The following is a 17,227-nucleotide window of genomic DNA, read 5'->3' as shown; positions in this document are numbered from 1 at the left end:
TGACAGAGCTGAGCTCTCCGGGCTCCTGCCCAGGGCAGGGATGGGGCTGCACCTTCCTTCTCAGTTACATGGGAAAAACTCCCCTCCTGGTGCAGTCAGGCTGGTAAAACTTGCCTCTGGCCATGTTTTTCCAACGGTGAAAGAGGGAGAAAAAAGCCTTTGCTTGGCTTTTTTTTTTTTCTGGCAGATCTAATTCTCACCCATTCCAGATCAAGAACCAAAGATGAACTGCAATTCATGTTCTAGAGAATCTGTGAAAGCTCAAGGTCCTTCTGCAGCCCTTGGCACTGATGCTGACCTTCAAGCCATCACCATGGAGGGTCCTTTGCCACTGATGATGGCAGCCATTTCCTCCACCATCCTCTTTGAGACCTCCTCTCTCCCCCTCCCTGCTTGCTTTCCCTCACCTAGTGCAGTTCATCTTTCATGTTCTGGTTATTTATCTGAAGCTGCTCTCCAGGGCTGCCTCACGTGGCTATTTTAGTCATTTCCTCCAGCAAGTTCCTGCAATTGTTGGGCTGGCATTGTGTGAGTCACCCACCACACTTCCTCCCATGCTCCCTCCCAGATGGGAAAAAGCCTCCTCCTGCTAGTGTTCCTTTGTTAACCAAGGCATCCTGAAGTAATTCCACCTTTAACAGCACAAAGGCTGTGCTTGACTGTGGCCGCCAGATGCTTTGCAGGACCAGAGCAGAGACACCATCAGAGCAGAGGACACCACTGAGCTGCCTGGCAAGTGGTGCAGGCAGGGGAACCCAGCTGGGCTGATCTGCCCCTTCCTTTTCCTCCTGCAGGTCCATGTGGTCACTCTGTCCCTGGGGCTTTTGGCTGGGAGTGAAGCCAGATTTCAACCAGAGAGAGACCCAGACCTGAGCTTTGCTCCTGCACAGTGACCTTCCTGTGGCCCTTCCTGCCTGGAGGACACTTGGACCTTGCATCCAGCATCTGCCAGCCCTAGCACCAGCAAAAACCCTGCACCAAACCCTGTACCACCCTGTACCTTGCATCCAGCATCTGCCAGCCCTAGCACCAGCAAAAACCCTGTACCAAACCCTGTACCACCCTGTACCTTGCATCCAGCATCTGCCAGCCCTAGCACCAGCAAAAACCCCTGTACCAGACTGTCTGCTAAAGCAGACAGGAGGCACAACCAGCTCTGCTGCCCAAAGCCCCAAGGCTCTGTAAGCTGAGCCCTTTTGGTGACAGCAGGGCTGGTGCTGACTGTCACCACTCTGAGATGGAGAGCAGGGCTGGCAGGAGGCATCCCAGCCCTGTGTGTGTGCATCTGGGCTCCACATGGCCCTGGGAAACCACAGCTCACACCTGGCCACACATCCTGGCTTCCCAGCTAATGAGCTGCCAGCGTGTGAGCACTGGAAATATCTGAGATATATGCAGGGCAGGTATCTAAATACACGTGATAGGCATGTGTTTAAAATCTGAAGGAAACAGCCCAGCAAGGTTTTCTTACATTCCACCATGTTTCTTTTTGCATGTTTGTTTTGCTTTTGGCTTTTTGTATGTTGTCATACGAAATAAAATTGCATTTTTTCACCCTTGAGTACCAGACTGGTACGGCATTAACATCTCTGTTCCTGTAAGAGTGGCAATCATTGGCAAGTTTGAGCCTAACAACTCTTTCTGTCTATTTTCTGGATATATAAAGTTTTTCCTGCTTGTGCACTGCTGGACAGGCTGATCCTCAGGGATGCCCTCACAAGGGCACACTCACTCCTCTGCTCTGCCTTGCACTGAGTGTGGGTGAGGTGCAGCAAAGAGAACCCATGGAGTGAGCCCATGTGTGCCCATGGGTGGGTGCTGAGCCCCACAGCAGCCAGGCAGGAGAAGGCACAGACAGTTTCCAGCTTTTTTGAAGCTGGACCATGGTTTTACACAGCTCCTCCTCTATACAAGAGGAAATCTGGCATTTCTTCCCCATTAGTACCTGAGGACACTGGCACAGCTGATGTTTTTTGTACTGCTTGTTAGGTCTGCTCTCCAGTGACACATTTCCCACTGGGAAGGCACTAAAATCATCACCCAGTTGCAGGGGATAATTACAATTTGTGCAGGAGGGATCCTGATGTTTCTCATTAGCACCAGTGCTGTGTGTGGAATCTGAGCCTCGGGGGGAGCAGGTGGCAAACCTGTCCCTCAGGAGCACTGGGAGAGGAGGGAGGCTGGACTGCCACCACCAGAACCATCTGCCAGCTCTGTGCATGGATAGCATAATCCTGGGACAGTCTGAAGCTTTTCTCACACATGGAGATATATCAGAGAGTGGAAGAAAAGGAAAGGACTGTAGAAGAAAAGCTCTAAAAAGTGTCCTGTGAACAAAATCCTGTGACTTCTCTTCATGGCTTCACTCTACATACACTGATCAGGTAGTGATGCAGGGGGAAGGTCAGGAGGGAATTTGTGAGCCATGGGGTGGGCTTGGCCCATCCTTCAGCATCTCTCAGCACAGGGCCATGAAGAACAACTGGTTTATGCCTCAGGGATGGTGCACAGGTTCTTTTCAATGCAAGGAGAGAAATTTCTTCACCTGAACACAGTGTCCTTGCCCCACAAGGGACAGAGAGATACCCTGTACACATGGAAAGGCAGGCAGCACACCCAGATTATTAATTTCTGCAGGCTTCAGTTCTCTCTCTGCCTCACAGCTGCAAGGAAGCTCTTGGCTCTGAGCCTGGTGCAACAGTGCAGCAGCACCAGGGTAATACACCCAGACCTTTCCTTCCTTTGTCATTTCTCAGAGCATCTGGGATCCTATTTCCTGAAAAAACAAACCAAAATCTGAAAATTACCTAAAACTTGTCAGAATCAGGAGATTGGGAGGGCTGAAAGGGCCTCCTCACACCTGTTTGGGGTTGTGCTACACCTGTGAGCTATCCTGCTTTCTGAATTTGTTCCTCTAAAGCCTCTTGGGGTGGTGATTGTAGGCAGGATGCAGGGAGGGCCCAGAAACACTCTCCTGAATTTGGTACCACACAGGCACAGCAGATCCCTGCTGAACTTCTCTCTGCTTTCTTTCAGCTGGGCTACTAGGCTGTCAAGGAGCAAGAGCATTTAGGAATCTACTTCCTTCTGAATTTAATAGGCTTGGAAACTGTGAAACCCTGGAGTTTGAGGTGAAGAGGTTGGCGAGCTGGAAAATGTTTGTTTAACTCCCAGTCCTGCTTTCGGCAACATTGAAACAGCAGAGAGAAACAGTGAGGGATTAATTCCTTTTTTATTCCCTATGCCCACAGCCTCAAATCCCTGTTTTCTCCATGGCTATAGAGAGCAGAATCCCTGGAAGTATTTTTTTTTTTTCCAAAGATGAGCTTCTCTAGTTCAGCCAACTGTTACCATGAGTTAAATATTAAATATCCAAGAATCTGAGAAGTCATGTCCCACGCCTGCCTCACACAAAGCTCTGGTTTTGCTGATCTGCACCCACTACCTTGGCCAGCAGAGCAGGTTCTGAACTCCTCAGGCAGTCACATTAAGACTGGAGGGTCTCACAGTGCTGAAAGTGATTCTCCCTTCCACAGACCTGAGTGAAAAAATCATAAAGGCAAGTGACTGGCCAAGGTCAGATGAATGTTTGCAGCAAACTGGTGTCTCCTGATCTGATTGTCACCAAAGACCTCAGCAGGATGGCCAGGACCAGGATGCTCAGGTGTGACTTTGACCCCTGGCATAGCCTCTATGCATTTTAAAATGTGTATGCCTGCTCTGCTTTAAATTTACCCCTTTAAGCTGTAAGGTTTTCTGGCACTGGCACAGGGATGCTCAACCTGACCTAATTTTATGGATTTTTCTAATCTATAACCTCCATGGTTCATTGACTATGAGGATTGCTGTGTTTCTCATTAGGGGTTAGAAAGTATTTTTATGCTTTTGTTCACTCAGCACAGAACATAGACCAAAATCTTCCACGTTATCCTTCTGTGTTGGCTGGGGCTGCAGTTCATGGAAGAAGCAGCATCCTGCTGCAAAATCACCTCTTTTCCCTAAGAAAGATGAAAACCCCCAAGTCTGGGGACCAGACTTACAGTATTCAAATATAAAATTCTCCTTTTGTTGATATCTTATTTTTTATGTAGACTGATTCAAACTCAGGACTTCTTTAGTGAGACCAGTTCTCTAAGCACATAGCCATGAACTAAAATTCCATCTCTTGTTGCACCTTTGGCCGGTGGAGCTGCCCCTCACAGGCTGGCAGTGGAGTTCTTACTGATGTCTGTGACAGCAAAGGGCTCTGAGGTGTTTTTCCAGCACCCCAGCCTCGCTGTTGATCATGGCAATGCTTCTCAGACCCCAGGCAGCAGCAGCAGAGTGTGTGCCCTGTGCAGGGAGCAGCAGCACAGTGTGCCCTGTGCACAGTGTGCCTCTGACCCTGCAGAGCCCTGGTGTCCCAGCCAGGCCATGGCCCTGCCCAGGCTCACCCCAGCAGGAGGAACAGACTGGGGGTTCTGCTCTGTGCCTCCAAGGGAGGGAACACCCAAGCAGCAGCAAGATGAGCAATGAGGCTGAGCTGCACAAGCCTCCCTCTCCCAGCAGGCAGAGAGGTTGTGTCCCATTTCTGGGACAGTGCTATTCCCATTGCTCACATGTGCTCTGCTGCCCAGCCTGCTGTGTCCTGTTGGTCCATTTTTCAGTCTCCTTGATGACCTTTCTGATGTCCTATGGCCACCCACAGGCAGAGGCCCTGCTGAGGACCCTCACCCACTGGTGCCAGTGCTGCTGCAGGCACCACATCACAGAGCTCACAAGAGGGTGATGGGCAACAGCCCCTCTCCTATGGCCAGGATGCCCTGGGGGTGTTTCCATCCTTCATACACCTGGATGCTTCCCCTTATTTGCTTCCTCCTAAGTGACTTGCTCTTTCTTACTGGGAAGAAAAAGAAAAAGATAAAGATAAAAAAGGAAGAGAGAAAAAGAAAACTTTAAGAAGAGCAACTATTAATTAAGCCTAGGTTTTCACAAATACCTTCTGAGAGGCTTCTGGTGAAGATCAAGTGTAATATAACATTAAATATTTAGTGTGGCCTCTCAAAAGGGATTTGATCTTTACATATGAAAAAGGGATGAGACTTAAAGATTAAACAGATCTTTTTAATATCCAGCTTCAGTTACTCAAAATAACAATGCAATCTGCAGCAACTGAAGAATTTGCATGTGGGGGATTAGGCAGTGATTAGACATTAGGGACAGCACTCAGGACTGCAGGGGAAGCTGGGCCATTTTCAGGGTGTCACTGAGGGACACACAGAGAGGAGAAACGCTGACAGCCCAAAGGGGTGGGGCAGCAAGAAGTGACCCTGTGCATGAGGAAGGGCTATGTGACATTAAGGCGTGGTGGCCTCATGGTTTCCCAGTTGGCCATCAAGTGAGCAACACATCCTATTACACTGCTGTGGTATCTCCCTGCATACAAGGAAGCTCAGGAGTGTTCCCAAAGGATCTGAGGAGTCCCTCCTGCCCCAGACAGTGTATTCAAGCAGGAAATACCATGCCACAGGTATGTATATTTATATACACAAATGTGTGCATATAAAAAAAAAGAATTTGTGAAATGCGTTTCTCAGGCAGACAAAAAAATATTTCAAAAGGCAGAATCATAGTATGGTGTGGGTAGGAAGGGACCTTTAAAGGTCATCCAGTCCAACCTCTCTGAGCAGGGACATCTTCAAGTTTATCAGGTTGCTCAGCACCCAGTCCAGCCTGGTCTTGACAGTTTCCAGGGTTAGTCCATCTGCCACCCCTCTGGACAGCTTGTTCCAGTGTTTCACCAACCTCCTGATAAAAATTTTCCTCATTTCCAATGTCATTACCAATGACTGCCCCTTGTCCTATTGCCCCTTGTCCTATTAAGTCCCCGCTTAAATGTGTGTCCCCATCTTTCTTATAGACCCCCTTCAAGTGCTGAAGCACCACAACAAGATCTTCTTGGAGCCTTCTCCAGCTGAACAACCCCAGTTCTCAAAGCCTTTCCACATGGAAGAAGAAAGGGAAAATCACAACATACGCAGTTTGGTAAAATGGAGGGTTAAATAGAGGGATGTCCATGCTGCCACAAACCTTCTCTTTTTCTTCTTTAAAGCAAGAAAATTGTGAGATGAGACAGGTTATGTCAGAGACACAGTTTGTTTCTCGGGATGCCTCCTGGAGAGTTTATCTGTGTGATGTGGCAGCAGCACAGGGCACTGCCCAGAGCCATGGCAGGGACAGCCAAACGTGGCCAGGGCTGGGGGGGCCCTGCACTTCCCTGCTGCCCTGGCTCCAGCCCCTTTCTCCCTTCAGCCTTTCCTAAACAATGCATTTACAGTGTTTGGCCTGGGAAAATAAGCTTGTCTGGCTTTCTTTGAAGTTGATTTCAGCCCTTTTTCCCAAGCACAGCTCTGTGCCATATTTGTGTCTGGGTGAGCAGTAAGTACCTACATGGGAAAAAGGTGGGGGTGGCTCAGTCAAGAAAATAAGCCTTCCCCAGTCTTTCCACAACATTCCAGTTTCAATTGTATCCCTTTTTTGTTCTGTGGAGCAAAACCCTGAATGATTCCAGTCATTTCCCTTTCAAAATAATTGCTTTCCTGATGCAGCTTTGGACAGTCCAAGCAAAGCAGTGTTTTTTCTTTCCAGCAGCCCTGGTGAAGGAGTGGCAGATACAGCAAATGGAGCCCTGGTGAGCTCAGCATTACTAATGCCCATCAGATCCAGTTCTCTTCACGGTATTGCAGCAACTTGCAAATTTTAAAATGTTCTAAAGCTGGTGAAACCTGTCTTCAGTTTACCATTTAGATTTGCCAAATACAGAATCAGAAGACACTCTTATACACATTTGCTCTGACTTTCCAGGCAGCTCAGGCCAGAGGTTCCCTGAATTAATTTGCCTTTGAACTAGAATATTTTTGTTTAAAAATGCATTGTAGGAAAATTTCTGAGGTTTGAAAATCCATCCCTGTCTAGGCTAAACCTCTCCCAAGTTTGGTTAACGTCATTCCTAAAACACATTCCCTTTGATCTACAACTCCCATCCTCTGACATTCAGCTCTAGATTTTGCTGCCCTTTGTGTTCCAGATTGATGAGCTCTGTCATTATATTTTTATTCTCTTTGGATTCATTTACATGGAGTTCACCTTGCCTTCCTTTGGGTAGCTGCAGTGAGGATGTCTCCAGCAGGGCAAGTCAGCACAGGCTCTTTGTACTCAGTTTAGGGAAAGAGGTACTTTGAGGATACATTTTTGTCACCTGTTTTAGACCTCTCCTTTAGAAGGAGAATTGCACCCCTAAAGTGCTCATTTTCTCTGTGTTGGCTTCAAAGAGAGCCTAAAGGATAAGTTTAAATATCTGTGCTTAGTCAGACGAGAACCACCCAAGCAGGCAGGGTTCCCAGCTTTCTGAATTCATCTCTGACAAACTCCCAAACCACTCTGAGAACCTCAAATGCTGTTTTACAAAGAACAGCTATCACTCCTTGCAGTTATGCCCATCATACTTCCTCAGTGCCTCACAGCTTCCCAACCCTTCCTGCAGTGGCTGCTACTGTGATTCACAGGATCCCAGCACATCCCACCAGCCCAGCAGGCTCAGCTGGGGAGTGAGCTCCCTGCCCATGACAAGGTGTGGCATTGCTGTTTTTCAGGGGTTGTTCTCATTGTGTGCAGAGCTCCAGGGTCTGTTTAGCAGCTCCATGTTTGCAATGATGCTGACAGCTAAATAAGCATCACCTGCTCCCAGGGGATGGCACATCTCCTCATCCCAGCAAGACAGCTCTGCTAATCCACCCTCCTGCCTCACCCAAACACTGGGATGTGTTTGAGTGAGGCAGGGGGTAGAACAGCAGAGGTGGGAATAAAGGCAGGGAGTAAAAAGGGAGATGCTGTTGAGTCAAGGCCAGAAGGGAGTTCCCTCCTCTCTCAGAGAGAACAGTCTCACTGAAGGGAAAGCTTCTTGGATGGCTGGGTGAGCCCTGAGCAGAGATTAGTGCCTGGGAATGGTGGTTTCTGCAGGGAAACACAGTTTTCCTGCTGGCACAGCAGTGCGTATCTGGTTTTCTCCATGTCCCATGGCTGAGGCGGGTGGCTCTGCAGCTGCAGTGACACCACTGGTGGCTCTGACCCTGCCCCTGGGACAGGCACTGGAGCTGCTGGGCACTAGTGCTGTATCACTCCTGCCCTGCTCTCCCTGGACTGCTATTTCCCCTCATCACTCTGTTCCAGGTGCTCCTCCTGGAGAGCTTTCTTCCTGGACAGCCTTTGCCTGCACCATTTAAGCATCCTTCAGCCTCATCCAAAAATGCCTGTTCTCTCCTAGGCCTTTCTCCAGGACACTGTGAACAAGAAGCAAGCAAGCAGAACAACTGAGACCAAAACAAGAGGGTCTCGTTTCCCTTCCCCTCATCAGCTCTTGGGACAATTAATTACTTCTGAAAATTCAGAGAAATCCTTGCTTGCCATGGGGCTGTGTCCAGTTCTCTGCTGGAACTGGAATGCTTCCCATTCCCATGGCAGCTAAGGGAAGGAAGAGAAGTTCTCTTCTTTCCCAAGCAGGAGTACCTGCCTACACCTTGGTCCAGCCTTCAGGCAAACATCCAGCGCCTACATGCAGGATTGGAATTGCCACCTCTGCAAAGCAGCTGAGAAATGCGCAGAGCAGGAGGGAGAACAAAAAAAGACAATAAATTCTCTGTAAGTGGATTGTTCACATATTTGGAATGAACACCTGGAGAGATTGCTGACACCCCATCTATCCAGGCAGCTTCAGGCACTTCAGAGCAAACAGCACAGATCCAGCTGAGAGATATGTGCTTTCCCAGCCTAGCCCTGTCCTGTCCCCTCCAGCCTTATTTCCCTACATCCTCCCTCCTCCAGCCCTGTCCCTTGTTGACCTGTTTCCTCAGTCCTTAACTGCACCCTTGAAAACCTGTCTCTGATGTCTATTAGGTTTTCCCATTTAGAGGGATAAAATGTGATGCACAGACACACATTGTCAGATGGGCTCAGCTACCTGGGCTGGAGGTGAGGGGGGCCTGGTGAGAGATGGAGGATGGCCAGGGGGAACCAGAGCATCCCCTTTACCTGCAGGATGGGGTGAGGGTGATTTGGCATTAGCAGCTTGTGGTCTGTTGGCTACTGGGGTTTAACATCCACCCCTGGGGGAAAGGGGCTTGGCTGAGCCTGACCCTCAGCCAGCAGCAGAGGACAGAGCTGAGCCCCTCCTGCAGCAGGGACCTCATGGGGGATGGCCCTCCCAGCACTGCCATGGGCACTGCCATGGACACAGCCCTGCCATGGGACACAGCTCTGCCATGGACACTGCCATGGGCACAGCACTGCCATGGGCACAGCCATGGACACAGCAAAGCACTGCCACGGACACAGCACAGCACTGCCATGGACACTGCCATGGACACAGCCCTGCCAAGGGACACGGCTGTGCCATGGGACACAGCTCTGCCATGGGACACAGCCCTGCCATGGATGCAGCACAGCACTGCCATGGGCACAGCCATGGACACAGCCATGGGCACAGGACTGCCATGGACACTGCCATGGACACAGCCCTGCCAAGGGACACAGCTGTGCCATGGGACACAGCTCTGCCATGGGACACAGCCCTGCCATGGATGCAGCACAGCACTGCCATGGGCACAGCCATGGACACAGCACAGCTCTGCCATGGACACAGCCATGGGCACAGGACTGCCATGGACACTGCCCTGCCATGGACACAGCCATGGGCACAGCACAGCTCTGCCGTGGACACAGCACAGCACTGCCATGGACACTGCCATGGGCACAGCCCTGCCATGAGCACTTCCATGGATACAGCACTGCCATGGACACAGCATGCACAGCCCTATTGTCCTGTGCCCTACCACTTGTGCTCATGTGGGCAAGGAGAAACTTCAACCTGTTTGTACATTCATTTTGCTTCCACAGTAATAAAGGATTACTTTGGAATAACGGATTCATTATTCCAAAGTAATAATGGATTACATTGCATCAATCCAAAGTAATAATGGATTACAACATCACTGTCATAGAACTGCTGAGTTTTTTCTTCCTGGCCTGGCTTTGATAAAGATTCCTGTGTTTCTATTGAATTTCTTCTCCATTAGTTTTACTACCAGTTCATCCCATAATGACTTTTCATCAGCTGTGTCTTAGCTTTTGCTTTTACACAGTTCTCCAATAGCAGAGAATTTCTTTAAGTAAACAAAATCATAATTTTCTGCAATTATTTGCTGCTATTTTTTTCCCATGTTATTCATCATTGATCCATGGGATAGCAGGTTGTTTTATTTTAAAAACATATCAATAGAGGTAAAGTTGAAAGGAAATCTAACAACCTACTGGAGAAGAGTCTTGAAGGCAATGAAGGTTCCCAATCAGCGATGCTTCTTTCTTTGCTAAGAAAATCTCCACCAATGAAACAGCTGCTGAGCACAAGGCTGGGGAAAGGCATTCCCACAGTCACCTGATAGTTGGGATCTGGTAGGTCTGAGCCTTTGCTCTCCCAGCCATTTCCTTGTGTGTGTATTTAGCATGATCCTGAAGTATAAAGCAGTCCTTAAGAAGGATAATAACTGCCAAGAAAATGGCATTGTTATGCACAAGTCTGTTATGTGTGTCGTTCTCAAAGACAAACCTTAAGGCTTAATGTATGTTTGTATAAAGACATCGCACCTCCTGGAATAACTGGGATTATTGGCAGTGAAGATGTTAGTACAGGAAAATCCATTTAGAAGATCCTTCTTTGCTCCAACACCTGGTGCAGAGCATGAACATGCTCATTGCAGGCACTGAGACATGGAGCAGGGCAGATGGTTTGGGTGGGGGCTGCAGAGAGCAGCACAGAGAGGAAAGGGGAGGTCAAGTGAGTTAAGAACCAACCTTGAATATTGATATGCACAGTATTCCTGTGCCAGGAGCGTGGCTGCCTGTCTCTGGGGCAGAGTCCAGAGGTGAAGGAGGTGAAGGACTCTCTCACATTTCCATTGAACTGCATCTATTGAAGTGTCTTTCAAATCCATCCCAGCTGCCAAAGGCATTTTCTTTTCAGACAACTCAAGCTCACAGGGTGCAGCAGTCTCAGGCTGAATCCCAGCTGAGGGGAGAGCCAGGTCAGTTATGTTACTTCAGTTTGCGATTGTCCTCATGGGTCCTTCATAAAACAACACAGCTGTATCTAAGGTAGCTTGTAGGTGACAATGCATGCTGATTTGTGAGGGAGATTTTCATGCTGAAGGGATGATACAGAAATCCTCTCAACAGGGAGGGCACAAGAACACATTATTGCTCTGTCCCTGCAGTCAGTGGGTTGGGTAGAGCTCCTTAGATGTTGGCCCTCCATTTGGACTTGAGGCTGTTCCCTACACCCCAGCTTTTCTCTTCCTCTGTCCAAAGTGACCAACAGTGGCACATTCCTTGAGAGATCCTGGTCTCTGGGACCAGCCTGGGGTGGTGGCTTCCAGCTCACAGGCAGCAGGTCCATGAGCCCTGTGGCCACACTAACAGGGAGAGCAGGATTGCTGCAACAGCACAAGCATGTACCACATGGGAAAGGCAGTCAGTACCTTTGGTATAAAGCACTGAATGATCTGGTCTTCTGTCTAATTAATTTTCTATGTAATAGTAACAATGATAATTAATACTGGACCCATATTTATTATTTTTATTAGTAGAACAGAAAGTACAATACAGAAATGTTAATTATGCTAATTTTATATATGGTGAAAGTGAAGCAGAGATGGGTGGAATGCCTTCTTCAATGTTACACCTCAGTTTACTCTCAGATCTGGAAGTAAAATTTGTTTTCCAAGTCCTGGTCCAGCCTGGAGGTGCCAGGTCCCCTGATGGGGTTTTCTGAGTGCTTATGACTGCTTCAATGACTTTCCCATTGCAGCACTTCCAGAAACTGAAGGAAATAACTTCTGGGTCAGGGTTAACACATTTCAGTTGAAGATCACACTGAAAATCACCTGCTTGATAAGGATTTTCTCCAGGGAAGCTGGTAGAGTGTCTCATAGCAGTGAACAGACAGGGCTCACCCTGCTCTCTGGAGGATTTGCAGACCCTCCAAGGACATGTTTTCTATTCTGAAATGAATGTCAGGTCTTTTCTTTACTAATGTATGCCCTATGCCACTACCCAAACACAAACAACCACATCCTTTTTTTTCTTTCGTGACCCCTTATGCTACGGAAACCTTGATACCCCCTTACCCCAACCACTCATTTTATTTCAAGATCCACTTTGTTTTTGCAGCCCCTTCACTCTTTCCCTGGCTCTTTTGTTTGAATTTGCTGTGTATCCTCAGGTGTGTGTTCTGCAACACCTCTGCAGTTATCATTTATGTTCATCCCTAGGCCATGAGCAGAGGGGGCTTTTATGGAGCTGCTCTTCTCTGTCCACTGGTACAACCCAAGACACTTGTCTAAGGTTGTCTGACACCTTGTACAGCATCTCTGCAGCACTCCACATCACTGTCCCTGACACAATGGGCATTGTGGGGTTTGTTGAGTTTGTCTAATGATGGCAAGAGCACAGGGAAGCCTCCTGCCCTGGAGGGAGTCAATGATTAACTGTAAAGGTATATATGTATATTTTTTCAAACTGAGGTTTCCTGTGTTTCTCAGATTTGATTAGCTGAATTGTTTGGTAGAGGGGAAAAAATGCCAATTTGCATTTCAGTGACATAATACTTCCATCCTCTGTATCAATGAGCGAGTTGGTACTTATCTTTTTGCCAGAACCAAAATTTTTGCAGTATCTCTTTCAGGCAAGGCTGTAATCCTGAAATACAAGTTTAAGCAATCATTTTGTAGCTGGATATTCCTTGATTCCCCTTGTATATCTAACTAGAAAGGAGAGCTGGAGAACAGCTGGGAGAAAGTGGAGTAAATAATTTCTGTATTAGCTATTAGCCAGCCAGAGATTTTTTTCTAGGGAAACTTGCCCACTTAAACAGAAAGCTGAAAACTCAGAGTTTTTCCTGCATCTTCCACTGAGCGTGACATGAAATATAGGCATTAGTGCTGAATCGTTTTCAGTTTTTGTAATGGCTTAACATAAACAGCTTTTCCTGCTCCAAGACAGAATACTTGACAGCTGTTAAATACCACCCCTGCAAAAACAGGCCCTTGACTGATAAGGCCTATTCAGTCCTTATCCTGGTAACCTCCCATTTCCCAGCTGAATCATGAATCCCATGCTGCAAGGGAGCCACTGCATGGCTCCCTGTGGTTCCTGTTCCTCTGCAGGGTGACACACTGGTGAGGAGAGCAGGGGGCAGGAGGGTGTGGGGCTGGCAGCACATCCCACATGGCTGAGCACCGACCCATCTTCAGCCCCTCCAGCCTCTGGCACCATCTGCTGTCCACCCAAACCAGGCCATGCACTGGGGGAAATGGCTCCTGGTCCTGCAGGATTGGCCTCCTGACATGGACACCAGGTGCCTCCAGCTGTCCCTGGCACAGGTTAGCCATGGTGACACCTAGCTGTCCCTGGCACAGGTTAGCCATGGTGACACCCAGCTGAACTGACTTGGTGCCTCCCAGCTGTCCCTGGCACAGGTTAGCCGTGGTGACACCCAGCTGAACCGAGCTCCTCACGCCCCAGCAAGGGCCACTAATGAGCAGCCAGGGTACCATCATCAGCTGCTGCTCACTGCCCCTGCTACCAGAAGGACTCAGACACCAGCAGAGTTGTGGCATCTCTGGAGAGAGGAGCCCTGAGGGCAGCTGCAGTCCACTGCTGTCCTTCAGCTCTTGAGTAACCATGCATGAGCCCACATTATTTTAGGGCAGTGTCTGTCACCCCACAAACACAACCTGCTCAGAGTGGGAAGGAGTCCTATAAAGCACTCCAGAAAGATCCATTTAGTATGCCCTGCATTTCTGGGGTTGCTGCAGCCCCTTTCAAGTGTCATTGAGGAGTGGGTGACCCTGACTGTGTGGCACCAGGCCTCCTTCCAAAACCACCTCTCCACAGGGTGAGATTACCAGCCCGGCTGCATGGCGCTATCTCCAGAAGCCCTACAAGCAGCACACACGTGTGTAATTTGCCCATTACACCAACAGCAAAAAGAAAATGTTGCTTCCTTGCTTTCTGCACCATTTTCCCCTGGAGTTCTCTCTCTGTTATTTTGTTCTTTTTCCTCAGAGTAGTCATTTTAGCAATTTCCCATCTCACACCAAAGTGAAGTCATTTTAAGACGGCTTCCTCCTGTTTAAATTAGAAGGAGAAAGAAAATATTTCTTGCTTTGTTTTACTGTCAGTTCTCCAATATGAACAAGTAGAAACTGTGTTTGTTGGAGATAAGTCCCTTCACCATTCTGGCAGGAGCACCTTGCTTGTAAAGGTACTGTCACTCTGCAAATCTGAGATACAGAATTGCAAGGCACTCCCATGAAAGCAACTGCCAGGCTAAAAATATCCAGCTGCTCTTCTTTCACCAAATTTGTGGTGGTTTTATGCTTTCAAACACAATATTTTCATTATATTGATATTTTCCAATACTATGTTGAAATACATGGGTAGTTAAAAAAGCTGACCTTTACAAGAGGAATTATATTTTTCAGAATTATGAATGTTATTCTAGAAGACCAATAAATAAAATATTGAAGGAAGCAGTTCTGTTCATCAATGCAGGATGATAAGCATCAAAACAAACAGGCACCCTGCAGTACAGTTGCAGCAGCAGACACCAGCCAGGAATCTACAGGAAGGGATGCTCCTACAGTGCCCAACACCTTTTGGGCCATCAAATGTGACCAGTGGGACCACTTGGTTTTTGGCTCTCTTCCTCTGGCCCATCAGCCTTGCCACACCTGTTTCTAAACTGGCCAAACTCCTTGGCTCCAGTTTCTGGGGGTTTTGTTTTTTAATGTCACTCTTAATAGACTTCTCCAGGAGATGGGAGAGTGGAAGAATTTACATGGATAATGTTCCAGGAATACAGGATAGAGCAAGAACAGCTTTTCTGCTCCTGCTGGGGTAGCCCAGCCCTCACCATGACCTTGAACCAGGCTCTGCTCTCATTAGCTCCTCACCTGCTGGATGCTCAGCACATCTGGGACGTGCTCAGAGTTGGGGTAATGAACATCACTAATGAGTGGAGGTTAAAAAGAACGCCTCACTCGCATTTCTGGCTCTTAGGGCCTTTCCCCAGCCCTTCCTCCCTGCAGGGAGCTCTGGGAGCAGAGGGAGGTGCTCAGGGCCATGAGGCCTGGCTGGATTTCAGCTCTTGGGCCAGAAGAGCCAAACAGTGAAGGTGCTGGGCAGGAAACCAGCTGTCTCCATCCACAGCTTCAAGCACTACCACAGCAACTAATTAGAGTTGTTTATTAGTGCTGCATTCCCCTAGCTGGGCACTCTGCAGACTGCAGCTGCTTTGGCCCTCCCTGGGGCCCAGGAAAAGCCCTGGAAGCAAACTGCCTTGCAGCATGCCCTGAGGGTCAGCCAATCCTGCCCCTGCAGGACCAGAGCAGATGGCTGAGCTTCAGACTAGGAAACCTCATGCAAAAAAATCATCTGTTCAAGGAAACGATTAAGGGTTTTCACCTTCTCTGCAGTGAGGTACTTCTTGCTGTCTGGTGAGACCAGCCTTGCTGGGGATGCTGAAGCTGTAGAAACTGAGAGTGATGCAGCTAAGTCCCCTCTCCAGTGCAGCCTCAGGGGGAGCTGGTGGTGTGACCCCTTCATGCAGCTCCCTGAGGCCCTCCCTGCCTGAGCACAGGCTCCCAGCATGGCCAGCAGCTCATGGGGTGGCCTCGCCTCCACTCCAGGAGGCACCACTCAACACAGACACCCAGCAGAGAGCCTGATGGGAAACACCCCATGCCACCAGTGCATCATGAGCACCACACTGCTCCAAAGATGGGCAGAACATCAATGGCAACATCTGCTCACACCACATCCACTGCCAGCTCTGCTCATCAGCTGAGCATGCAGAAGAAAGTGCTCAGAAGTGTAGTTATACTGCAAGAGTTCTACTGTCGTTATATTGCAAAGGCTCCATATTGCTAGAGTTTCATACCTCCTTGATGTTTCTTGTAGGTAGCTCCTCTAGCACTGATACTTCCTTGTCCTCACAGCAGCCAACTGACTCCAGTTCCCCTTAACCAACCAATCTACTCTTTTATAACACTCTTCTCATTGGCTACAGCTGCGGCCTGTTACAATCAGGCCTGCCAGCTGTAACTCTTTAGGGGATAAGATTACTCCCTATACTACCTTCATTTACCCATACTGTATTCCCCTACAGAGAAATTAAAGATTTAAACAAAAAAATTTGGTTTATCCCATTTTGTCTGACTAAAATGGGATAAAAGAGGATCCAGCCTACATGCTCCTGGTGAGAGGATGGCACTGGCTTTGTTTAAGGCAGGGCTGACTTTCAGGAGACAGCTCCACAGGTACTTGGGTGAGTGTGGTCTCTCTGTCCCTGCTGGGTAACCTGTGCTTCCTCACACACCTGTGCTGTGTCCACCTCCCTCACCAAAGGGGTTCCTGCCAAGTGCACAGCCCTGGTCTCACTGCACACCCTCACTCCTGTGCAGCCCTGCCCTGGGCTCAGCCTGTGCCTGTCCCTCCCAGCACAGCCAGCCCTGCAGTAGCATGTGCCCTGTGCCACCCTGGCCTGAGGCTGCCTTGGGATGGATACATGGTGTGAACTGTGGGTCACTCAAATGCACATGGCCTGTGCTTTAAAGAGCCTCCTAACAGGCAGACAAAGGTCTCACAAGTGAGAGAACACCTCACAAACAATGGAAAGCTGAGGGGGGAGCTGAGAAAAATCATCCAACAGCCCTTTACTTTGCCTCTGGGATTTTGATCCCCTTAGTTTCATATGTTTGAGCTATTCTCCTCAAACAAGAAAGCTACTAATATTTTCTTTAAATAAACTTTCACATAAGGCATTTTCCCATAATCAGATTATTCCAGGAGCTGGAGTATTAGAGGAAAGCCAGAGCCTGTTCCATGAGGTGCAAACACGGAATCCCCTGAGCATCAGGGCGATGTCATTTGGATAGATGGGAGGCACATTTTTGCAGGGGGAGGATTATCCTTCATTTTTAAGATTCACATTTTTATCTAGTTAGCCTCCTGAACATTTAGCAGCCCCTCTCAGATTTTATCAGAGCCTCAAGGGGCCCATGGTGGGAGAGCAGTGAAGGAGGAGGACAACACACCATGACAGCACAAGACTGCAGCAGATGGAGAAGAGAAGCTG

This window comes from Melozone crissalis, unplaced genomic scaffold, assembly GCF_028551555.1.
Source record: "Melozone crissalis strain CALT ecotype California unplaced genomic scaffold, PUWL_Pcris_2 ptg000016l_1, whole genome shotgun sequence".
Taxonomy (NCBI): domain Eukaryota; kingdom Metazoa; phylum Chordata; class Aves; order Passeriformes; family Passerellidae; genus Melozone; species Melozone crissalis.
Note: the sequence above shows the minus strand (reverse complement) of the source record.